Below are 22,872 nucleotides of genomic sequence, written 5' to 3' on the forward strand. Positions count from 1 at the left end.
AGAGATGTTTGGCAGATAAGGAATACAGCAGACATTTGCATTCAAGGGCTCTGTCGGTCAAACTGGCTGCAGAAAGATTTTGGTTTGATCAATCTTAGTGACTGTAGAGTACACTGTGAGATATTATCTGCAGTGAAATAGCTATCCAGGAGAGTTTGTGAAGCTTTTGCCTGCAACTCCATCTCTGAATCCTGGTATTAGCGGGTCTTCCACCACATCTGCTGCGTCTGATAAGATGAATTAAGCCTCCCCCCTACAAATTCCTTCTCACCGCAGCTCCTCATGGCCTCAATTACCTACAAAACCCTGCAGGTGAAATACAGTGATCACTAACATACACAACTCACTACTATATCTTGATTCGCTGGAGGGGTGGAGAAACAAAACAATTGCCAATTAGAGGTCCACTTTTACAAAGAAGCTTCCTTTGCATCCGTGTCAGACTTTCTCTGAAATCCATTTTCTAACTACTTGCCACGATGGTTTAATAGCAGTGAAGCACACTTTTCCATCTAATCATTTCATCATGACTAGAAATGTCACACATACTGACTCATGACCCAATTATCAAAGAAGTACATCCAGTTTTTTTCCACAGGCCGTAGAGTAGCAGACTGAGAAGACCACGACCTAAATCTAACTGAATTTTGGCTGTTTAGTGCTTATTTTCTGCTAAGTGTCTTGTAGCTGAGCAGCAGGTGGACATGAGATTACAGCAGCATAAGACTACATGGAACTTAATTGTTACCATGATCGCAGACGCATAGTACTGTACATGCATGCAGTGTAACATTATCCACAGCCCTCCCTCCCCCCGTCGGACTCTAAAACTTCTCTATTATCAGGACTTGGGCCACTGCTCATTTCATTAATACCACAAAAAGCTGACATGTCCTTGAAAACTGACAGCAACTCAAAATTGCCCTTGTGCCTCCATGCATGAGATTCTTCCCCCCTCTCTGTTTCACTTTCTTTCCATCTCATTTTCTCCCCCAATATCCCATTTAGCTATGTTTGAATCATCATCCTCAGTTTATTAACTCAATTATGAGCAATGATAGAACCACTAGGAGAATTTCCAATTAGTCTCTCCAATAGAAATTAAATGGACAGAAAGGCCATTGAGCTGTTTGCAGTGGTCATTTCATTAGCACAAAACAAAATGGCGACTGTTGTAAAGTAAAGTGCGTTGCAGCGCGGGACATGTTCTCCGGGAGCAGCGAGGTGTGAGGACCACGGTCAGTTAGACCCAGTGGCAGCGGGTCAGCAGTCCGTTAGGCCCAGCCCACTGTTTGTCTCATTTCCTGTAACCAATGCAGCATTAAAGCAGGGAGGAACCAGCTAGCCAACCAGCGGACAACTGGCTAGCTAGCTAGCTAACTCTGCCATCCCCCCAAGCCACACCGGTCACAGAAAACAAGCAAAACAAAGTTGTCAATCATCTGGCGATAGCAATGTGCTTTGTGTGAATGAAGGATTACAAGGTTGTTAAATTTGACTTATTAAGCAGGCTGGCTCTCTACGCCTCATTACGTTACTACTCCACTGCTTTTCGTTTGGCTTCACCTCCTCGACTTTCTGCAACTCGTTTCATAATAATAAAAATATAATTAATATGATTTATACTTTATTAATCCTGCAACGGAAATGACAATGTTTTCACTCTGTTGTTATCATACACACAGGCCTGAATTACACACACATGCTCAGTACCTATACATGCACCAATGGAGAGATGTCAGAGTGAGGGGGGTGCAGCTGTCGATGGACAGGCACCCTGAGCAGTTGGGGGTTCGGTGCCTTGCTCAAGAGAACCTTGGCAGTGCCCAGGAGGTGAACTGGCACCTCTCCAGCTACCAGTCCACCACCATACTTTGGTTCGTATGGGGACTTGAACCAGCGACCCTCCGTTGCCATGGCATTGGTACACATAAAAAGGGCTGCAGCTCTGACCATTCTGCTTAGGACCCCAGAAAGTGCTCCAGGCATTGAAGCAAATTAAACATAGCAGCCAAACAGTGGCATTACAACTCCCGACCTGTCATGTGATGCCATCTGGCCCAAAAAAAGATGTCTGCAATTCAGTGGATACATTATTTTGAGCATCCCAACCTCTGCGAAATGACTGGATTCACTAACAGAATTTGAACAATTCGGTCCGATATCATTTGGAAATTCTAGAAGAGCCGCACGTTTAAATCACTTAGTCTCTGTTGAAGTTAATGGAGCGCTAAAACCGGATGTAGCCGGCTCGGGCTGAGGAGGTCTCTAGCAGGCTTACTCTATGGGCCGCACAGTGCTGGAGCAGAGCGGAAGATCTGGGTATTTTTTTGGTTCCATGATGGCTTCAAGATGCGTCACTTAACAACTCTCATAGGAATGAAAAGGGCTCCGCCTTGAACGCTGTATCCTGAGGCCTGTACTACGAAGCAAGATCAACATGTCCTGGATTTCTTTCAGTTACCCGGCTCCACCTAACCTAACAACCGCAGTCCCACATAAGCTGTATCACGACTAGTTCAATCAGCCCAGGGGTTCCCAATCCAGCGTAGCAACCATAATTACACTTGTGCTTTCCATAAACTGTCGTTGCTTTAGCCTATTATTTCAGTTGCAACACTGGAAGAGGTAAGCGATCGTGAGAGCAAATAAAAAATTGGCAACACACGGCTCAAGAAGCCGACAAACAGCCTATACATATTTCCTTCCGTTGAAAATATCTGAAATATCTTTCATAAAAATACCCATCAGGGAATGTTAATGGGGTTATGAGCGCACCTCTCTCTCTCTCTCTCTCCGCCCACCGAGCTCCGGATCTTCTAAGAACGGTGACGCCGTTATCAGTCGAGTATTGATTGGTCAGTAGGTAGTGCTTTTACACCGGTTGATCTCTAATCTCCAACATAACCTGCTCCCGAGCAGTTAGCTGTTCAGCATAAGTTACCACGGCGATTTAACCCAGTAACAAGTGATCCACTGTTTTGAAACCCTGGGTTGAACCTGAAGTTACCTCATTAACGCCAAATCTTGCTTCGTAGTACAGGCCTCTGGTCTTACAGTATTATACTTTGTACATCCATGATTCTGCTACGTTGATTTGAATGGGAATGGCCTTTCTATCCATTTTATTTCTTTGGTCTCTCCATAACCATTATTAGGAAGGGCCCCAATATACCTAATAGAAAGAATGAGACAATCCTTTATCACGATTGTTGGACCCTCATCAGTGGAGATACATTTCTCTCTAAATCTAGAGTGGAGGACAGACGGAGGCCTTCATGAGCTCTTTTACAAAATGTATTGTAAGTTTTGTTTCAGTCCAAATCATGAACCTAAAACCTGCTAACGAGTTTCAAGAACCTTTACTCTCTTACATTAAAAATGCTTTCATGAGGCACATCATTATGTCCAAAGAAAGGAAATATAACGGGTGTCATCTCTACTACACATTTGACAACACCCAACCTAACACAACATCATGCACTCCAACTCAAATTGGTTCCCTAAGAGCATTATCTGTTTTTCCTCTACTAGATATTGTTTCCTTTGATTTTCCTGTCATCATGTCATTCATTTTCAAAATAGGTTCATTTACTTGGTGATGCAAGTACATGCTACAAAGGGACAACCACAGTTATAAATAAACTCCCGACAGGCTGGGCAGTAAGGACAAGAACGCCTGTGCTTTTATCTTTCTGTGCCTGAAAGCAAAAGCCGTATTCCTTAATCTGCTGTCTGTCTCTTTAATCACGCTTAATCATATTCAATATCACAGCAGGAGTCTGACTAGCATTTATTGTACTGGTTACATGCCAAGCCATCTGTTAATGTATACCTGTGTGGAATTATGAGCTGTCAGCATACTGTATATATAATATATGCGGTACAAGACAAAAGTCTTTGCCAAGGTGCTTAGGATGCCACGTCATATACACAGTGACTACCTAATTGCATATGTCTAAATGTCAGAGCACAATGTCAGTGTAGGCCATAGAAATACAATGGTTTCTATGGTGTAGGCTAAGTGTAGTTAGCGACCCCTGGTGTATACAGTACGCCCAACTGGAACGAAGCATGAACCAACCTCCCGACCTAGCACAAATCCTAATGTATATCCTTAAAGCCAGAGGTGGAAAGTAACAAATTATAGGTACATTTTGGTTTGTAGTTGGTGTATTTTAGTTATTGATCATGGTCATCATCAATTTCACTATGAGCTTTCCTGTTTCACTGGGCGTACACAGTTGAGCTACAGTGGGCTGGGGAAATAAAATAAATCCATCAATAAATAAAAAACTGCTATTACTTGTTGCCCTTCCTTTTTTCTTTTTATCTATTGAAATTGAAATCAGTCAGCTGGGTGAACAGGCTGCTGTCAGCTCCTCAGGAGGTGTTCTGCTGACAGGACAGCTGGTTCTGAGGACAGCGATGCCATTACGGAGGTCGACGTTTCAGAAGCGCTTGTGTGGATTCCCAGAATTTTTTTTTTTCATCCATGTTTTCTCCACACTGTCTCTCCAACACAGACGGTTACAACCATTTCTATTGAATCTCAGTGTCCTGACAGAACAACATGAAATAGAACATGCCCAAATGCGTAAAAAAAACCCTGCCTCTTATTTTACTTCCATCAGTTGTTATGTATTTATTCAAACCAGACAACGGTTGGTGGCCTCATTTAATTAAATTGACTCTGACTGTAATTCTGCCTGACTCTCTCTGGAACAAATTCCATCACACTCAATCAATACAATCAATTATTCATCAGGTCAAGCAGACCACGGAAAAATAAAGGGCTCATTTGTTGTTAGAGAAGTATTTCAGGGGCAGAGCCGAGTGAACAGTGATGATGGTATGATATCCCGAATCACTTGGGTTACTCAGAGGACATGCTGCTGACTGGTATTGCCATGACTAGTCAAATGATCTTCATGTGGAGAATCAGTGGAGTGGCTATTAGGAGCTTTGCGCTATTTGCACAATTCAAAATCATGCTATTTGCCTACAATTTCAGCTGACAGTATGTCAGTCACGCTGAGATTATTCCATAATATTTTCAATAATCAATGCCCAGAGGGCATTTGTGGTATAAGGCAGAGGATAGAGAGAAAACTCCCCTGATTGCCGCTAAGCAGTCCCTTGGCAATCGTATGGCTTAACTTTGTGCTAACAGAGGCCATTTTCGATAATCACATCATCTGTCTTTGAAATAGCAAAAACAGCCTTCGAAAACTGAGAGAAAACAACTCCATATGAAGAAATAACAATGACTCACATTATTGCATGAAGAATATTATGAGAGCGGAGAGAGAAAGCACAACTGGAGAGATGTGGCGCTGATTCCTGCTTGATGGCACTGACAACAACACAGAAAACGTAACAATAATGTTACGGTATATTTAAAGTGCTTGTGCTGTACTGATTGTAGTGTATGATCTGTCTGCATTTGGCATTGTACTGTGTTACTGTGAACTTTATTAAAGGTTCACGCCCTGTGTTTTTTTTTTGCAGTGACTTAGGCCATGTTCAAGCTTGGCGTATTTTTTTAGCTGCCAGCGTCTGTTTTACATCTTAATCCTATGGAGTAAACCATGATTTAAAAAAAGTTCTGTGCGCTTTTTGAAAAGCCAACGGGACGAGTTTTTCAATCAGTGGTGCAATGATTTTCAGCAGGTTTTCGAATTTACTTTTGTTTAGTCTAAAATATGTCGCAAACCGTGCATCATCCAACCGGAGCTCCTGGACTAAATTATTGAGAGCGCCATATTGTTTCCTTCCCCATATAATGTGCACCCACTAACACCATTGTGAACCGACATGCTCCTCCACGTCAACTACAAACGCCAACGCAAGAGCCAATTTCCTCTCTCGACATTTTGTATCTCCCCACCACATAGCACGCCTGGATACTGTAGCAGTAGCTGTTGTTATAGCAACAAAAGATGCTCTCAGCTGCTTTTCGAACCAAAATGCTGCCAGCTTTTCTATAAAAGTGCCCTAGTCAACTTTTTCTTGTCAAGTGTGAACATGGACTAACAGCGCTTTTTGGAATGTGCATGCTGTCGTGACATAACAAAATGTTGTTAGCAAAATGCAACTTTTTTTTATTACTTTTGATGGAAGTGTATTGTGGGTCCCACCCTCCGCCCACTCAGATGGAGACAACAAACCAGCATGTCATAAAAACCACAGGTGTTCAGTATGTTTTTCGAACAGCTCCGCACATTAGGCTTTAATGTCCTTTCTGCTGTTGATGAGTGTAATTTTTGTTGCTGGCTTCCCTTGCACTTGAAAGCAGCAGGAGACGTCAATAATAAGCTAGAACACAGTAAATTAGGCCTGTACCTCAGAGGGTGACAGACATAGACTGCTGTTATTTTAAGAGGAGACACTACAGGTGAACAGGAAACATATTTCAACTAACAGATATCACCATTAAACATTCCCAGTTAATTACATACAGATATTTTGTATTACAGGTTTTCTACATGGATGTGTCTACATGTTACATGTTTTTAAATATTATATTAAATATGCCTGAATTTGCATACATTTTTTAGAACAGAAATCTGAATGTTGGATACAGGTTTAAAATTGTTGTTTCATTTTGTTGACATATTAGAATCACATTTTTTATCTCTTTTTATTACTTCATAAATCACAAAATACTGTCAACCGGCATAAAAGAACATCAATTTTCCCCATGTCTTTAGGTATAAAATGTTACATAAATCAGGCTCTAAATGATGTAAAATCCTTCAGAATATAGACAGGAATAAAACCGCATAGTTTAGTGTCCTGACAAACAGCCTTTAAAGATATAGTACAATTCTATACATTTTGCAAGACACTACAGGTGCATGGGGCATTTTAACTAACAGAGATCACCATTAAACATCCCCAGTTGGTAAACTTACATCAAGACGATTCTTTTTTGTATCACAAGTTTTCAGAATTTTTTGTTTAAATATGCAAATGAAATTAGGCATTATCTAATGCTATCTTTCAGTGAATTTAGGAGAAATCTACAGACACAAACAGATAAAGATAGGAAAAGAAACACATACATGTGTATTTTGGATGTTTTTTTTAACTAGTCTGAAAGAAGGCATGTTATGGAAGCAAAATAGCCTCAAAACCTCCAAATTGAAATTGAAAAATTATATATTTGCCTCCAGTGTCTCCCCTAATGTTAAATTGTTGCATATTTCCTACTCATCCCCCTTCTTAACACGTCCCTGTACTCACTCATTTGCTGGCATGCCTCTAATGTTTACATAGGGAGAGAGGGAGAATGATGAGACATTACGTAAAATTAAAATGCCAATGCTGCCTTTGAGATGTTTGATTAAGACTCCTGCCATCCTCATCAACTCCCACTAATAAGCTTATTCCTCACCGGCTCACTGTGCAGGCGCGCGTGTTCGTGCACAAACGTGCATGCCCATGCAACAAGCCCCGTGTGAGAGGAGTCGGGCTATTTAAAGATCCATGAGCTTACCCTCCCCTGGACTCTGACCTTGGAGAGAGTGTGACAAATGACGAGCAGCATTTCAGCAGAAGCCGAGCCATTTTAACAATGCCAGCAGGTTGGAGATGGGGAAGAAAAAAATAATGCCATCTGCACTGGCTTATTTTTGTTTACCCATGAAATACCATTTCTCACTGCCTCGTGAATCATAGACAGCCACAGCCAAAGCCATGCCGGGGTCTCGAGGCTTAACATCTAAAATTGATCCACCGGCTAATAGGAAACAGCAGGCTTAGCTACATGTTGTCATCATATTGTATTTAGCATTATCAGCCTTGCCCTGAAGGACACCGCCATTGGCCTTTGGTCCATGTGAGATAATTCTCAATTAGTCACCGTCACTGCCATATTGGTTTCAGATACACAAGGTTAACTGCAGTGCAATGGTAATACTGTATATTATTATGAATGCTGATATTAGCAATACAGAAGTGGTAAAATATTAGACACTGGAAAACCACGCATGGTGCTGAAGAAATATTTGCTCCTCATATTTCATATATTATTGGACCAACACATTCTCACTCCCAAACTGGTCAAATACTGACGGCTGCTCAGGACCCCTTGGCGTCACTTTTAACGCTCTGGGTAACCCTTTGGCGTCATTTTTCAACGTGCAGGGTAAAACCACTTATGGCGACCTTACGCCAAACAACTTTTAAAGCGATTCCACTGTCGCAGACAAATTTCAAATATCAGAATGAAATCGTAAGAGTCTTGCTGGAGTTGGGGCGCGCTCCCTTCGTCTAAATCGTTCAGTGTAAGGTGGTCATAAAACTCAGTCCCAGCAGTCTTAAGTCAGTCTGTTTCCTGTCTTTAAGTATCGACAAAATCAAACGTGTTCAATATTATCGTGAGTTTTAAGTCTTCTAGTCTGTGATTAAAACCTCAGTGACATTGTGACAGATTGTCTTTAGATGTGAGATGGTTTTGTACTTTAGTCTTTTCAGAGTCTTTTCAGAGTCTTCTAGTGGATGGTAGGCATAAGTTACGGTTGGGAAAAGATCCGTGGGTGGGGTTAAAAGATATATGTGAAAAACGGGACATGAACCCCGGTCGAATTTTACAATATTTTAGTCTTGAAAACGGCATTGTTGTGATTGGAGGTTATAATGTTGCAATGGTGTCTTCTAGTGTCCATCCTCTCCTGTTTTTTGGAATGAACTGCAACACTAAAGCACCTCTGCTTCGCTGTTCATGCAGTAAAATTGTTAGTGTGTGAAAAAATGCCCTTTGTTATATTAGATACACTGTAGCCTTGCACGCCTTCCTCTGGGATATGCATGGAACAGTCTCTGGCATATTAAAAAGTTATGTCAAGAAGTATCTCTGCATATTAAACAAATACACCCACACCCTCAGTCAGTGTGCCCCCAAGCTGACTCAGCCTTCACCCGTGTTGACCTTAAATAGCTCAAACGACATGAAATGACAAATGACAAAGAAGTGAAAAGAAAAGCAGTGGAAGTAGAACCGACCTTCAAACAAACAACGAGTTAGAAAGACACTGAGAGAAAGGGTCAAAGCAGAGTTAAGCCTGTATTTTTCAGCTCAGGCATTTCAAACTCGCCATTGATTTTTTTCCCTAAGGAAGAAGAGCCACACGCCGAGCATTCAGTATGAGGCCAACAATCTATATATATATATATTTACACACACCAAAATAGGCTATATATCGGGATTTTTTTTGGGGAAAAACAAGCAATTCTATGTAAAACACAGTTTCAGACACTGCGATGATTCGACTGTGAGATTGGCTACCTGCTAGCTAGTAGCATCCGTCCGAAATTGACATGAGGCAATCACCAACTGTAGATTGTTGGTTATTTGTTCTTATATTATGAACAAGAAAAAGACAACAGCCAAGATTTCTTATTTATTTGTTTAGCCAAATATGGAATTAAGCTTAGTTAACTACAGCTGATTGGATAAGCCTGTAATAGTTTCCTTCTTAGCCAGTGTAATCAACAGTAGCAGGCTTACACTTCCAATTGCTACAAACTGTTGACACACTGTGATGTAAGGTTTAATAAGCGGCTTTCTAGCGGAAAAAGTATTCATGGTTCAACCCTAGACTAGGTAGACTACAGCATACAGTATGAGCTACAGCAATGCCTTATACAATATACATAAGACATATGTGTAGTGTGTGCCAATTAAAACAAATGCAAGGGATATTTGCAAATTTGAGAAATTTGACTCGTTCTCAAAGTTTTTTATAACAGAAATATGGATTACTTTCAACCAAATTGCCCAAAAATAACTTGGATGCATGGGTGTACATTGTATAGAAAACATGCAAAATTCTTCACATTTAAACTTAATGATTACTTTTACTTTACTTATTTTTACTATGCATTTTGGGTGTTTTATTAAATTTTATAGCATTTGAAGAAAATGTTTAAATGGTTTCAAAACAGCATCCTGACTAAACTTTTGGATATACCAGTCTGTGATCCACTCAACATCCTCTGATCTTAACTATTAGTCAAAATAATTCATAATTTCTGCTTTGTTTTAACTCTAATTAGGTATAATGTCATTTAAATTAGGTTTATTGATCATGTACAACGAAAGCGTTAAACCAAGTGACAAAAACGTTTTAAAAAAATCATTGAAAAAGCGCTATAAACAAAGTCAACAAGTTCATGGTGGACGGGAAGACAACACAAGGGTTAAAATACAATGACACACTAGTGTTAGATAAAGCGATCCAGATGTTGCATCTATATTGTATATGTTGTTTAAATCAAGTTGCATTTTACATAATGGGATCTGACTTCTAATATATATATATATATTTAATCCCCCAGCATGTGGCAGAAATTATGCAAATATGTGCGTCAGGTTGGTTTGCTAAGGTAGAATGAGAAACGGATCATTCAGTAACATCTGCTGATGTTTATCTGAACTCCTATGCCTACAACAGTATTCTTCACCTACAGTAGCAGTGGACAATAGGTGAAAGAAAACACAATTCACATACTGCATGGGGACTGATATCCTTTAGGACCACAATTTTCTTTAAGGACGCCATCAGTCCAGAATGGGAAAAAGACATTTGCTCTGAGATTTATAATCAATTTTAACATTGTTTGAACATCGCCTAAACACATTTGAATATTCTCTCTTTTATTCAAGTTTGCTAATTCTAAAGCTAGCCTCATTGAAGTCTGTGATGCACAAAAAGGGAGCAATGCCTGACTTTATTAGGCAAACAAAGGACGGGAGAAGATTTAATGAGATGTATTCGTCGGTATTACACCATTTTAGAGGATGCATTTAAGCTCAAACCATGTGAGGTGCACAGGGAAATCAAGTTAATTCCATCAATCAGCCTTGAATTTGAATTTTCTCTTCACATTTAGATGTGATAATATATCTTTGACATGGTGGGCGCCAAATGTTTTGTCTGTCCCCCGCAGTCAAATCTCAGATTTTAATGCAATTAGACACAGTTGACTACATTCTTTGGCAAATTACACTCCAGGCTGTGGATAAGACTGTAGCTATTTCCTCACAATTCAAAAACTAATATCCCATATCTAGAGAAATAAAAAACGGAAAGAAGAACCTGATATCAGCAGCAATGACGGAAGCTCATCGACATGGAGCTGACGGTGTCTGTGTGAAGACAGGAAATTGTCCCTCTGTGTGGTTGACAAGTAGCGCTGTGTGTTTTTAATACCTATAGAGTAACATTGGAGGATTCAGCGGGCACTGAGCTATAAAATTGCTAGTTGAGAAGGCATTAGTGGGGATGGAGAGGTGGAGGGGGAAGGAGGCAGGTAAACGAGTGGACCTGACCTGGCAGGATTTTGTAAATTCATCCTACTGTAGAAACTAAACAACATAGATCCTTCTTTAGCACCTTCCAAAATGACCCATATGAGCTTTCTCTCATCTGGTGCCCACATCTTCAGGATGATATTGTTTATCAGTTCATTTTTCAAAACATATAATAACCTTTGCAAAAATTATTCCTGAGGGCATTTTATGATTTAGAGTTGGGATTTCTGGCACAACTGCACATACTCCTAAGGTGCTTGGAGAAGGAAATAAAGTTGTTCATTATAAAATTATATACCATATATTTTGTTGAGGTTGGGTTAAGTTAAGGCAACAAAATTTCTCTAAGTTAAGCTTAAACAATGTCATAGCTGATTAGCGAAAGCAGCTTCAGTGTCTACGTGTTAAACAAACATGTGAATGGTATAAGTACAATAATGGCTACCTTACCTAGAGTAGGCCTTGTTGCAGAACAGGCAGCAGTAGAAGGACCCACATGCAAAAGAGGACTGATACAGTAAAATAATTTAATAACTGAAAATTTGTACAGTTCAAACCAAGGCAGGAAACAAACAACTCTAAACATGAACGTAGGTACCGAGTAGAAAATCCAAAACAACAGGTAAAAACAAAGAACACTAAAAACACTACCCACTAGGGAAAAGAGTGGTAAACTTGACAATGGCAAGACTACAAACTGACACCAGGCAAAGGGAGCACCAGACTAAACACCAATCGCAAACATCTACCAGAGCCACATATTTTACATAAGAAGTGCAAACTATAATTCTACATAAATATGAAGAACACTGTTGTATCTGACGATTTACAACTTTGACTTATGTTTAATTACGCCTACATATATTCAATTCAAATGTATTCCATACATGACATGTCACCATTTTCATGGTGAGAGAGTTGGGGCCCTGTTCATGAGAGAAGATGCAGATGTTGGGTCTGGGAGGATAACAGGAAAGGGGCCCTGATAAATATATGTCCTGGTAAATATGTATTCTGTCATTCTACAGTTAAATAAGTTTAGGCACAGTTAATTAACGACTTTGGAGAGGCCTACAGGGAACCTATATTTAACAGCATATGGGAACATGTTTGTTATAAGATTATGCTATAAGGTTGATTAGATTAGCAGAGGGGCCCCAGGAACACACATACACCCTCCCACTTTAGGTCATACAATGCACAGAATATATACCATGTGTTAAACAGCAGAACTTCAGAACGATGTATTGGAAGAAATTGATTTGGTCGTCCTCCAAGCTCTCTGCAGGAGTTTGTAAAATTGATGCTGAATCTTTGATTGTAATAAACCTTTTCATAATCGAGATCAGTGTCTACAGAGTTTCTTTTTCACACATCGGCAACGCAGCGCTGCAACTAAAGATACTACAACACAGACACGGTTTTACAGGCAAAAAGCAATACAGTCGCTGCTTCCTAAAACAGGAAGGAAAGCTGGCAAAAAAAGCCGACACTGTAAATGCGTAAATCACAACGCTTATCAATATCACTTCCCCATCAGTCAGGCACAAGATCTGACCATAATTACACTTGTGTTTTCCATAAACTGTCGTTGCTTTAGCCTATTATTTCAATTGCAACCCTGGCAGTGGTAAGCGATCGTGAGAGCAAATAAAAAATATAAAAACATAATTCAAACCGATGTGCATATTGGCAACACACGGCTCAACAAGCCGATAAATAGCCTATACGTAATTCCCTCCCCTGAAAATCTATATCTTTCATAAAAATACCCATCAGGGAATGTTAACGGGGTTGTCGGTCTCTAAATGTTTTAACTTTTACGAGCGCACCTCTCTCTCTCTGCCCACCGAGCTCCACCTGATCTTCTAAGAACGGTGACGCCGTTATCAGTCGAGTATTGATTGGTCAGTAGGTGGTGCTTTTACATCAGTTGATCTCTAATCTCCAACATAACCTGCTCCCGACCAGGTTAGGTGTTCAGCATAAGTTACCACGGCGATTTAACCCGGTAACAAGTGATCCACCGTCATGATACACAAAATCCTGGGTTGAACCTGAAGTTAACACGTTAACGCCAAATCTTGCTTCGTAGTACAGGCCTCTGGGCGGGGCAGACAATCACAAAAGCGCGAAAACACACAAGGCAGGAAGTCAAACAAGACATGACAGATGGGATGTAACCCTACAAAATGAAACAGGAAACATAACAAAACCCAGACCATGACAAGCCTATCATTAATGTTCTGTAAATTAAATGTTTTATTTTTGTCGTGAATAGGCCGATTTCAGACATTGAAATTTTTAAAAATAATTTCAAAAACTGATCAAAGAATAATTTGGCGATCCTCCCTGCAGTAACTCTGAGAAACCTCGCAGAGGGTCGCGGACCCCCTGTTGAAGATCTCTGCCGCTACAGCAGCGCTATGCTACTTCTGCTTTTGCTGCGGAAAGACAACAGGGCCACCGTACAACAGTCATAAATTCACTCTGACACTAGAGGTCATTTGTTTGGAACAATTTAAACATGAGTTACTTTAGGCAATTGGTGTTGCTGTTGTTAATAATTGTTATTTTTATTCAGACAGGTTGGTTACACAGATGCTAAACCAAATGAAAAGTAGGGTTAGCAAACACAGCTATTTACCTTTCTACTGTGCGCTTTTAGAGAGTCAAAATTAAGTAAAAACCACAATGCAACTGCTATTAGGATGGACACAGATGCATTTTTCACTTTAGTGGAGCAGTGCTATATAGTGCTGCAAAGCACATTTTCTTATTATCAACAAATCCCATTACAACACCACCATCACACCAACAATGTGTTGTGTAAGTCCCTGTCACAAAACAAAGTTAAGTAACTTCCCAAGACAGCTGGCAATGTAGTTTTTACCGAATGTTACTCAAACAGGAGTGAACAGTGTTTTGTTGGGTGAATACAGTCACTGAATGTCAGTCACATCTTAACTCACGAAATGGAAGCTTCAAAAATAAGCCAACAAAAGAGTGTTGGAGTAAGTGAGAGGTGAAAACACCAAGGCTGCGAGAAACATGTTTTGTGACGTTAAGACTGGCTATCAAGGTTAGAGCAAGATTCCACGGGACTACGTGAGAGTGAACAGATTTTGAAACTGCTGCATTGTAGCATGCCTCAAACTGTAAGTGACAATATAGTGTCTTGAATAATATGGAGTGATGATAATGACTTGCAGGGTATGGGGGTGCATGGGATTTCCCCCTTTGTGGTCTATATATCCCTGCCTCAGCAGAATTATTTTTATCCCCGGTGGGGAAAAAAATGTATCCCTCCCCCTTCCCCACCTCAACGGTGATTAATGCTACTTCACCAATAGACCACATGTTATATAGGCTACCTAAAAAAGAAGTATTTTAAAATGAGAAAATTGCTGTAACGTGAACAGTTTATAATGCCATAGGATGATAAAATCCGAGCAGCAGTTGCTGGTTGTATTTAGCCGCTACAGAGCTCCAGGACACCGGCTACCAGCGGCAGTTGTTTAGCCAATAGGTGACTGCGAGCCGGCTACAGGCACCGCCAGATGACGGTCCTTTCAGGGGCCATGGTAGTTGAGTTTAGCCAGAAAAAGTGAGCATCATGCAGCAATGAATTCTTGCATGTTTTGTAGTGCATGATCAATAAACATCCCCCCCCCCTCTGCTTTTTTTCACAAATCACACCCTGATGACTTGGATGGTCCCATGGCTTAGTAGAATAGAGGTGGATAGTTTGTGGTTAAGTCAGGGTTAGCATCTTAGGACCCTATCTTGCACCCGGCGCAGCGCAAAGCCCAACACAGTTGTCAATTTCCCGTCCAGCGCCCGTGTCGTTTAAATAGCAAATGCACCTGCGCCAATCTGTGTACCCATGGGCGTGCTGGTCTTAGAGGGAGGTGTGCTCAGGTGAATTATTGGCTTATTGCTATCTTGAGGCAGCAGGAAGTGATTGCGCCATTGACCAACAAAAACTTGGTCTGAAGTCAATATTTCATTGTTATTTTAACATTGGTAAAATGCGCCTAGGCTCGTGTACAGCACGCGCACACGATGCTTGTTACACACACACAGGGAAGCGCAGTAGCACACAAACATGCAAAAGATTACAAATAAAAACATTACGGTGCAAATCCACCATCATAATAGCAATGCGCCAAGGTACAAACACGCCTGGCTTTTAAAGGGAATGAGAGATTGGTTTATTGCGTGTTACGCCCAAAACACACCAGCCAATTAATGAAGACACCAAGGACAACCCTTTTGAACCATGGGCCCAGCGCACGGATCATTTTTTCTGCCGTCAAACTAGCAAAAGTGGATTTGGACACGCCCTAAACACACATGCGCCAGGCGCTTTACACCGTTCGCTTAGATCATTAAAGTAGGGCCCTTAGTGTGTAAGCTAACCAATGGTTAATGCTAAACTGTTGTGTCTTATTATGGTCAGTAAGGTAGAGCTCAGTCTTACTCCATAAAATGTGATGACCAACATTCTACTTTCCCCAATACAGTATATCAGATGTATTACTTTTCTAAGTTGTGTAGCCTTTAAAAAAAACCAAACATTTCAGATTCATTGTGCAGTATATTGACACTGTTAGTCGCGGCAGTAAATATAATTTTCAAGGTGAGATGTTAACAGGAAAAGAAAAGGATTCGATTTCAGGATTTCATATACAAGCATTCCTATAGTTAATAACCTTGTTGGAATCAGCAGCTCATGTGAATGATAACAGACAAAAGCAGCAGTATGCCTCACACATGGGAGGGTAGCTGGACCAGAAGCTCACCTTTATGTAGGGAAATTAAAAACATAATTATGGACATTAATAACAAGCCAGTGTAAACTATTTAGGATTTCCCTAAGTTGCTGCCATAGATACAGACTCGCACATGATGGGAATTGTGTGACGCATGTTAATGATGATTTATATTTAGTGCATATACATCTTTCTGTATCTCACAGTTAAAAGGAGCAGTGTGTAGGATTTAGTGGCATCTAGTTATAAGGTTGCAGATTGCAACCAACCGAAAACCCCTCCCTCACCTCTCCCTTTCCAAGCATGTAGAGACGTTCAGTAACATTAAGGTACCGTAAAAATGTGGCTTGCCCTCTCTAGAGCCAGTGTTTGGTTTGTCCGTTTTGGATTACTGTAGAAACATGGCGGTGCAACATGGCAGGCTCCATGGAAGAGGACCCACTCCCTATTTAGATATGAAGCAAATCTCGGAACCCATTGGCTATCGGGCTAAAAACGATTTAGCCTCCAGGGACATCGGGCCAATATTTCTGGGATTCTGGTGAAGCTCGTTAACCTGACACGGCACGTGGTTTGTTAAGACAGAAACATCTGAGAAGCCGTCAACGGAAACAGTTTGGCAGGCACTTTAAAAAAAAAAATACCTGGCAGGTGATTGGATGAACCATCTGTTCTATTAGGTCCACCATTGTTGTTTTGTACAAACAGTCACGGTCCGCGCGCACAGGATTATAGCTACCAGTAGCTCCTCACCAGATGCTGATTGGTCCAACAGATGGTTGTTCGGACACAAACGCACTTAATTGAAGCCTGACCAGATGGATTTTCCTGTGATATGTGATCCCGCGATTTTTGCGTGATCTTGCGAGAATTCAGATGCCGTGCAAAGTAAGTAGCTCGTACTACTCTCACAAAATGTTGTGACAAAACAGATTACAGCTTGAATTCTAGCTCCAGTTCATTATGTACAGGTCTGTATAATTTGCTCTAAACATCGCCAATCAGTACAGTATGGATGGTCAATAGATAAAAGTGGTGGCTATCTATCTGTAGAGTGCTATCAATATCACTGGCCTTTCTGATGAGCCTTTGATTATCTACCCCGGGGAGTCCAATCGATCCCTGCCTGCTCTCAGTGCTTACCAAAGTCCTAGAAGTGCAGTATACAATGTTTGCCAGAAACACTCCTGCACTTCATCTGAGCTGAGCTGATGAACTGTTGGGAGTAAAGGCCTGGCAGGGGCCACCATGTCAATATTAATGAGAGCAATATGAATGGATGGAAAAAACTGTAAATAATTCCTATAGTTCAATGGCATATAGTACATGGAATTTAACACGTTCATCCAATTTAAATAATGTGCACCTGCACATACTGTATATCTATCTATTAAGATGTCTATCTATCTATATCTATTTAGAATTGAATTGTGCTTGATAAATATACTGCATGTACAGTAGCTTAAGGATGGTACATGAATAAATGATTGAATGAAGGAAATGATGGAATAGTAACTTGATCGATTGATTGATCGGCAAAGGGTTTGGGATTTTGACTATGTTTTCTGTTATAGGGTTGTACGGTTGCATAGTGAAAAAAATAGATTGAAAACCCTTTGATAAGGGATATTTTTGTAATTAAAGATGTACAGGTATGGACATTTCAAAAAGGGTAGGACCCAAAAAGGCATTTTTGCTTCCTCCTACTCCCTTTTGCACAAGAGTATTTATTTGAGTATTTATTTTGCTTATCTTGCTTTTTTATTTATTCACTACTTTTGTGTTTTGTATTTTATGTTTTTTTTGGTTTCCTTTATTTGTATGTTGTTTAAAATCAACTATTCATTATCATTATCATATCCATCTGCTCACGGGAACGTTATGCTTCGGTGGCTCTAAATTGCATCATGAGGCCGCTGTTAAAAGGAAAGCTCAACAAGAACGAAGAGAGCGAAGAAAGCTCATGTTTCCAAATCTGTCTATGCCTCGTATCAAAGAATACACAAGAAAGGAAGACGTTGCATCAGAGAGCGGATGTCTCTCTGGACCTTTGTTGTTCTAATTGTTCCTTTGGTTCTTGCTGTTGTTCAGGAGACAATTATGTGATTCACTGTAAAGCCAGAATGATCCGTATCCCCAGCATCAGAATTTCAATTGAGCAGTCAGGGCAAATTCATGGCATCTTATTTAGAGCTGATGTTTTTTTTGCTGGAGAAAGTTGCCTGAAGCAATGATACATTTTTTAAAATATTTTTGAAGCCAGTGAGGGGGAAAAAAAACACACATTTACACAGAGACCACATACACTGAATATACTGAATACACAGAATTTTAAAGATGGTCCTCAAAAGAAGGTGGTTTCTCCTGAATCCTACATATCTGAGTGGATTTAGATGCCTATGTGTTTCCCTTCAACCCTGTCTCCTAAATATTACATTCCTGTACAAAGAAAACTGCATTCTTCTTCTGCATTCTTGCATTTATGTTTCGAGGGGGAAATCATTTCCAGCGACCGCCGCACGTTGTAAAACAGTCGTCGTTTTGAACGCGTGTTAACGTTGTGAATTGAAACAAAGCTAGTTGGTTAGGTTTAGAAAAAGATCGCGGTGAAGTATGCTTGTTATGAAATTGAAGTTACGTATGTAAAGGAAGTTAAATAATATTTGTTTGACCCGTCCATCCACCCCGACCTCCTCCCAACGCAGACTTAATTACAAACGCATTTGTGACACGTCAAAGAAAAGTCTAATTCGGGACAAAATACGTGTCCCTCAAAATGTAATTGAGAATGCAGTTTTGTTGTAGGGGAATGATATTTTAAGGAGACAGAGCTGTTTACACACACACACACACACACACACACACACGAACAGAGGTCTGACTACTGTTCTTTCATCCTAATTCCTGCTATCTCAGGTTTGACTGCTGTCTGTGTCACAACCGATGACTCAAACTTTGTAATTGCCTTTTAATCCTTTGGGGGATAGAACATGTGTCAGCATCGGCTAATTCAGGCCACCACTCGCCTCGGGATACAGAAAGCTTATGACATGAAGGTTGCAAGTGTGAATCACCACCCGGGCTGGGACAATTTGGATGGAAAAGTCAATGTGGAAGAGATGCACTCTCCTCAGCTTCAACAACTGTCTGCCAGCAGTGTTGGGAGTAACGCGTAATGTATTCCTTTTTGCTGTAACGCAGTAATATAACGCATTACTAATTAAATTTCGGTAATATTATACTCGTTACAATCTCAGTAACGCGAGTTACAACGCATTTTAACGCAACATTTAGTGGTGCATTGGTTTTTTTAAGAATTCACCAACACCGCAACACATTTCTTCACAGGAAAAAAAAAAAAGCCATATTATTTTCCTGTCGCTGTATTCGATGGTTGAGATGACTGCAGAGACAGATACATTTGCGAGATGGATATTATTTTCAGGAGTTATTACGCTGCGTTGAAGTGAGCTGTCCTGTTTCTGTTCCCGTGGTCAGAACCAGAACCGAGACGTACGACAGCATGTAGTCCCACAGTGACGGTACGGACAGCATGTATGTCCCAACAGGTGACGGTACGTCAGCGGCTGACAGATATAAACATGTCGGGAATTAATGTTGAGGCTTGCTACACGTAAATATCATTGCATTTTATCAGCCGTGGAGAGTAACTCTGCCTGTAGTGGAATGGCTTCGAATGACGACCAAAAGCGCTTGTCTTTTACTGTGACCATTTACTGTTCAATATGTTGCAGTTTTACAAACAAGAAAGTGAACAACTTGAGCCTGACGGACATGTTGCATCTCAGTAAGCTAGCAAGAGTAGCTACACAACAGACAACTTCTGTGTAGCCTACTTCAACACAAAAGCACTTCCTGTGACGGTTCACAGTAAAACTAAATTACTGTTAAATAAGGTTGTGTAGGCTACCTTTTCACAAACCAGCTGTAAATCAAGTACTGTAAATAATGTTAATAGTGAGTTTTAATCACACTATAATTGAACATTTCCTTTAGAGTGTTTTAAACTAAACAACATGAATTTCTTATTGAAGTGCTATAAACAAACATTTTACAACAATGCTGTACTTTTAATAGTATTTTTTTTAGTATTTAAGAGTATTTTCATTTTCTCCTACTTGCCTGTTATACGTTTTACTTATCTATTTTGTATAGCTTTAGTTACTTTGCATATTTATATTAATTATACAAAATATGAATAATCTATGATGTATTAAAGTGAATAAAGAGGAGACTTTATTGAGCCGGTGGTGAAATTCACAAGCTAGCTGCCAAATCAAACTTCCCCTGTTATTTTGGTGAAAGTAACTCAAAAGTAATGCAAAAGTAGTGTAACGCATTACAATTCAGAGACAGTAATATTGTAATATAACTAATTACTCTCAAATGACAGTAACTAGTAATCTATAATGTATTACATTTTGGAAGTAACTTGCCCAACACTGTCTGCCAGGTGTCTCTGAGCAATGTATAAACAGAAGGCAGGCGGAGATCTAACTCTAACACTAGGTATAAAAGAAACCAAAAAGAAATGGATCCAGATCTAAATTCAGACCATAGATGGGGAATGTAAAAGCATAACTTGTGTTCTACAGTAGCATCAGTAGATGAGAACATGCTGATATGAGTTGATGTCCTCCTGATCCTCTATTGGTCATTAAAGCTGGGTTTATGCTCGATGCTTGATGTATTGTTTCCGCCGTGAGTTGCAGGAGCCATGAAATCGGTCGTTTCCAGCGTAAAGGCTTCGCAAGTTGTCATGGCGCGTGGCCGTGCACTTCAGAATATTTGTAACTCGGCACCAAATTTCAGTTCAAAATGGTCGGCTGGGAAGACTGGCCGAGCAGCTTCGCCTGTACAAACATCTGTGTGATTGTTCACGTGCAGACCACAGGGAGACAAACGGCCTTAATATGTGTTCAGAGAGAGACACCACACTGGGAAAAGAAACATTTTGCTGGAGAGTTTAAAAAAACATGACAGTTTTGTCAAAGCTAAAGAAACGGCCTCATGGAAAAAGTGTTCTTAACAGTGTTAGAGGCAGACGTTAGTTTGGATTTGGAGATAAACGACAGTCACAATAATAATTAGAGTAGACAAATGGAATGTTTGGCGATACGTCAGTGTTTATCATGGATGTGTTTACTACTGTTGCCAGGCAGCCTGCTCTCATTTACATCCGCTCTCTTCTTCTTCTCTACTATTTCTTGCTTATTCACAGATTATTTTGTTCGTACGCCTCCTGGTGTTTCGGAGAATACTGCAACGAACAACGTGTTGAGCATAAACATCTCCGTGCATGCTCGTCAGTGTCGCGTGCGAGTATAACCAAAGCTTTACACTCTTGTACTTTCCTGCCTTCCTACCTTTTATCTCTTTAGTGTCTCTACTCTGTATTTCTTTCTCTTAATTGTCCTCTAGTTGACTGTCCTCTCATCCTCGCTCTTTCTCCAGTTCTCATCCTTCACGAGCCTTTCTTTTTCTTCTTTCCTCTCCTTCCCCTGCTCATCCTTTCTCTCTCTCTCTCTCTCTCTCTCTCTCTCTCTCTCGCTCTCTCGGAGGCCATATTGAAGCAGCAGCAGTGTCCTGGACGTTTTCTCCATTAGTGTGAATTACAGTTTCCCGAGCCAGAGGACCACAGCGTGTGAAAGCGCTCCTCTTACTCACAATAAGGTAGGCATCCATTTCTCCAAACACTTGCCTTTTGTCCCAAGCACAGACAACAACAGCTCCATTAACAAAGCGATGGAGGACACTGTGTCTGGCCAGGTGGTGAGTGAATACACTGAGGGCAGCCTGGGCCGGCCGCGGGGCCACGCAGAGAGGTCAGCACCTCACTCAGCTTGTGTTATGGCTGTGTGGTTACGGGGGGGCAGGTACACAGCGAGAGAGCAGGCAATGTCAAATGAGACAGTTTGTTCTCAGCTTTCTCTTTCAGTGAAACTATAGGAGGGATTGGCCACACTCTTCAGTTTCCCTGCTCCCATTCAGAGTTGCCTGACTGACTGAAGATATGAACGTACTTTCTTTAAGTATAGCAAGAGGAAAAGGAAAAGTTGACACCCGGGGTGAATTTGTTGAAAGGGCCATCCACACCGACAACGATAACCATAACTGTAACATAACGATGTGAGCCTCCACACTGCTGAACGATAACGTTCTGTGAACAGTAGTCTGCAACAACGGAAGTACATTTCAAACATGAAGCCTGACATTCGGCACGTATTATACGTATTAGATCCTAAAATATACATACTAGTGCAGTGCCTGTTGGAAGCGCGTGCCTGTTCGGAACGGGCCGATTGCTTGGTTCCCAGTATTTTTCCACAACTTTATCCAACTATAAGCGCCGTTCAATCAGGCACGGAGCAGCTACGGCTATTCTAGAGATTTGTTGTGTCCCCTTTTTTGTCGTCTAGCCGTCACACATCCAGGTCAACAGATTCTCACTCCATTCTTGTAAAATAAGGATGCTTGGTCAGGTGTGGCGTTGGCATTGACGATAGAAGTCTCCTTTAGAGTCATATCTAAACGCGCTTTATCTAAACGTGCTTGGTCGGGACTATTGGCGTCACTTTCGACGTAGTTAGGTTAAGGAAAAGGTCGTGGGTGGGCTTACGTTTCCATGACACGCAGGAATATCGGGACGGTTGGGTTTAGGAAAAGAAGAACAGGACAGTTGGGTTTAGGAAACGTGACACGCGGGACACGATCCCCGGTCTCCTGGGTGAAAGTCCTGTGTTGTTTGACCCATGG

The 22,872-nt window shown here is 40.8% G+C and overlaps 1 protein-coding gene across 2 annotated transcripts in view; it reads right to left on the reverse strand.

Moving 5' to 3' along the window:
* LOC116053532 (inactive dipeptidyl peptidase 10) overlaps positions 1 to 22,872 on the reverse strand; it is a 255,317-nt gene that overhangs the window by 103,671 nt on the left and 128,774 nt on the right. The gene's annotated exons all lie outside the window — the stretch shown is intronic.

This window comes from Sander lucioperca, chromosome 8 (genome assembly GCF_008315115.2).
Source record: "Sander lucioperca isolate FBNREF2018 chromosome 8, SLUC_FBN_1.2, whole genome shotgun sequence".
Classification (NCBI taxonomy): Eukaryota; Metazoa; Chordata; class Actinopteri; order Perciformes; family Percidae; genus Sander; species Sander lucioperca.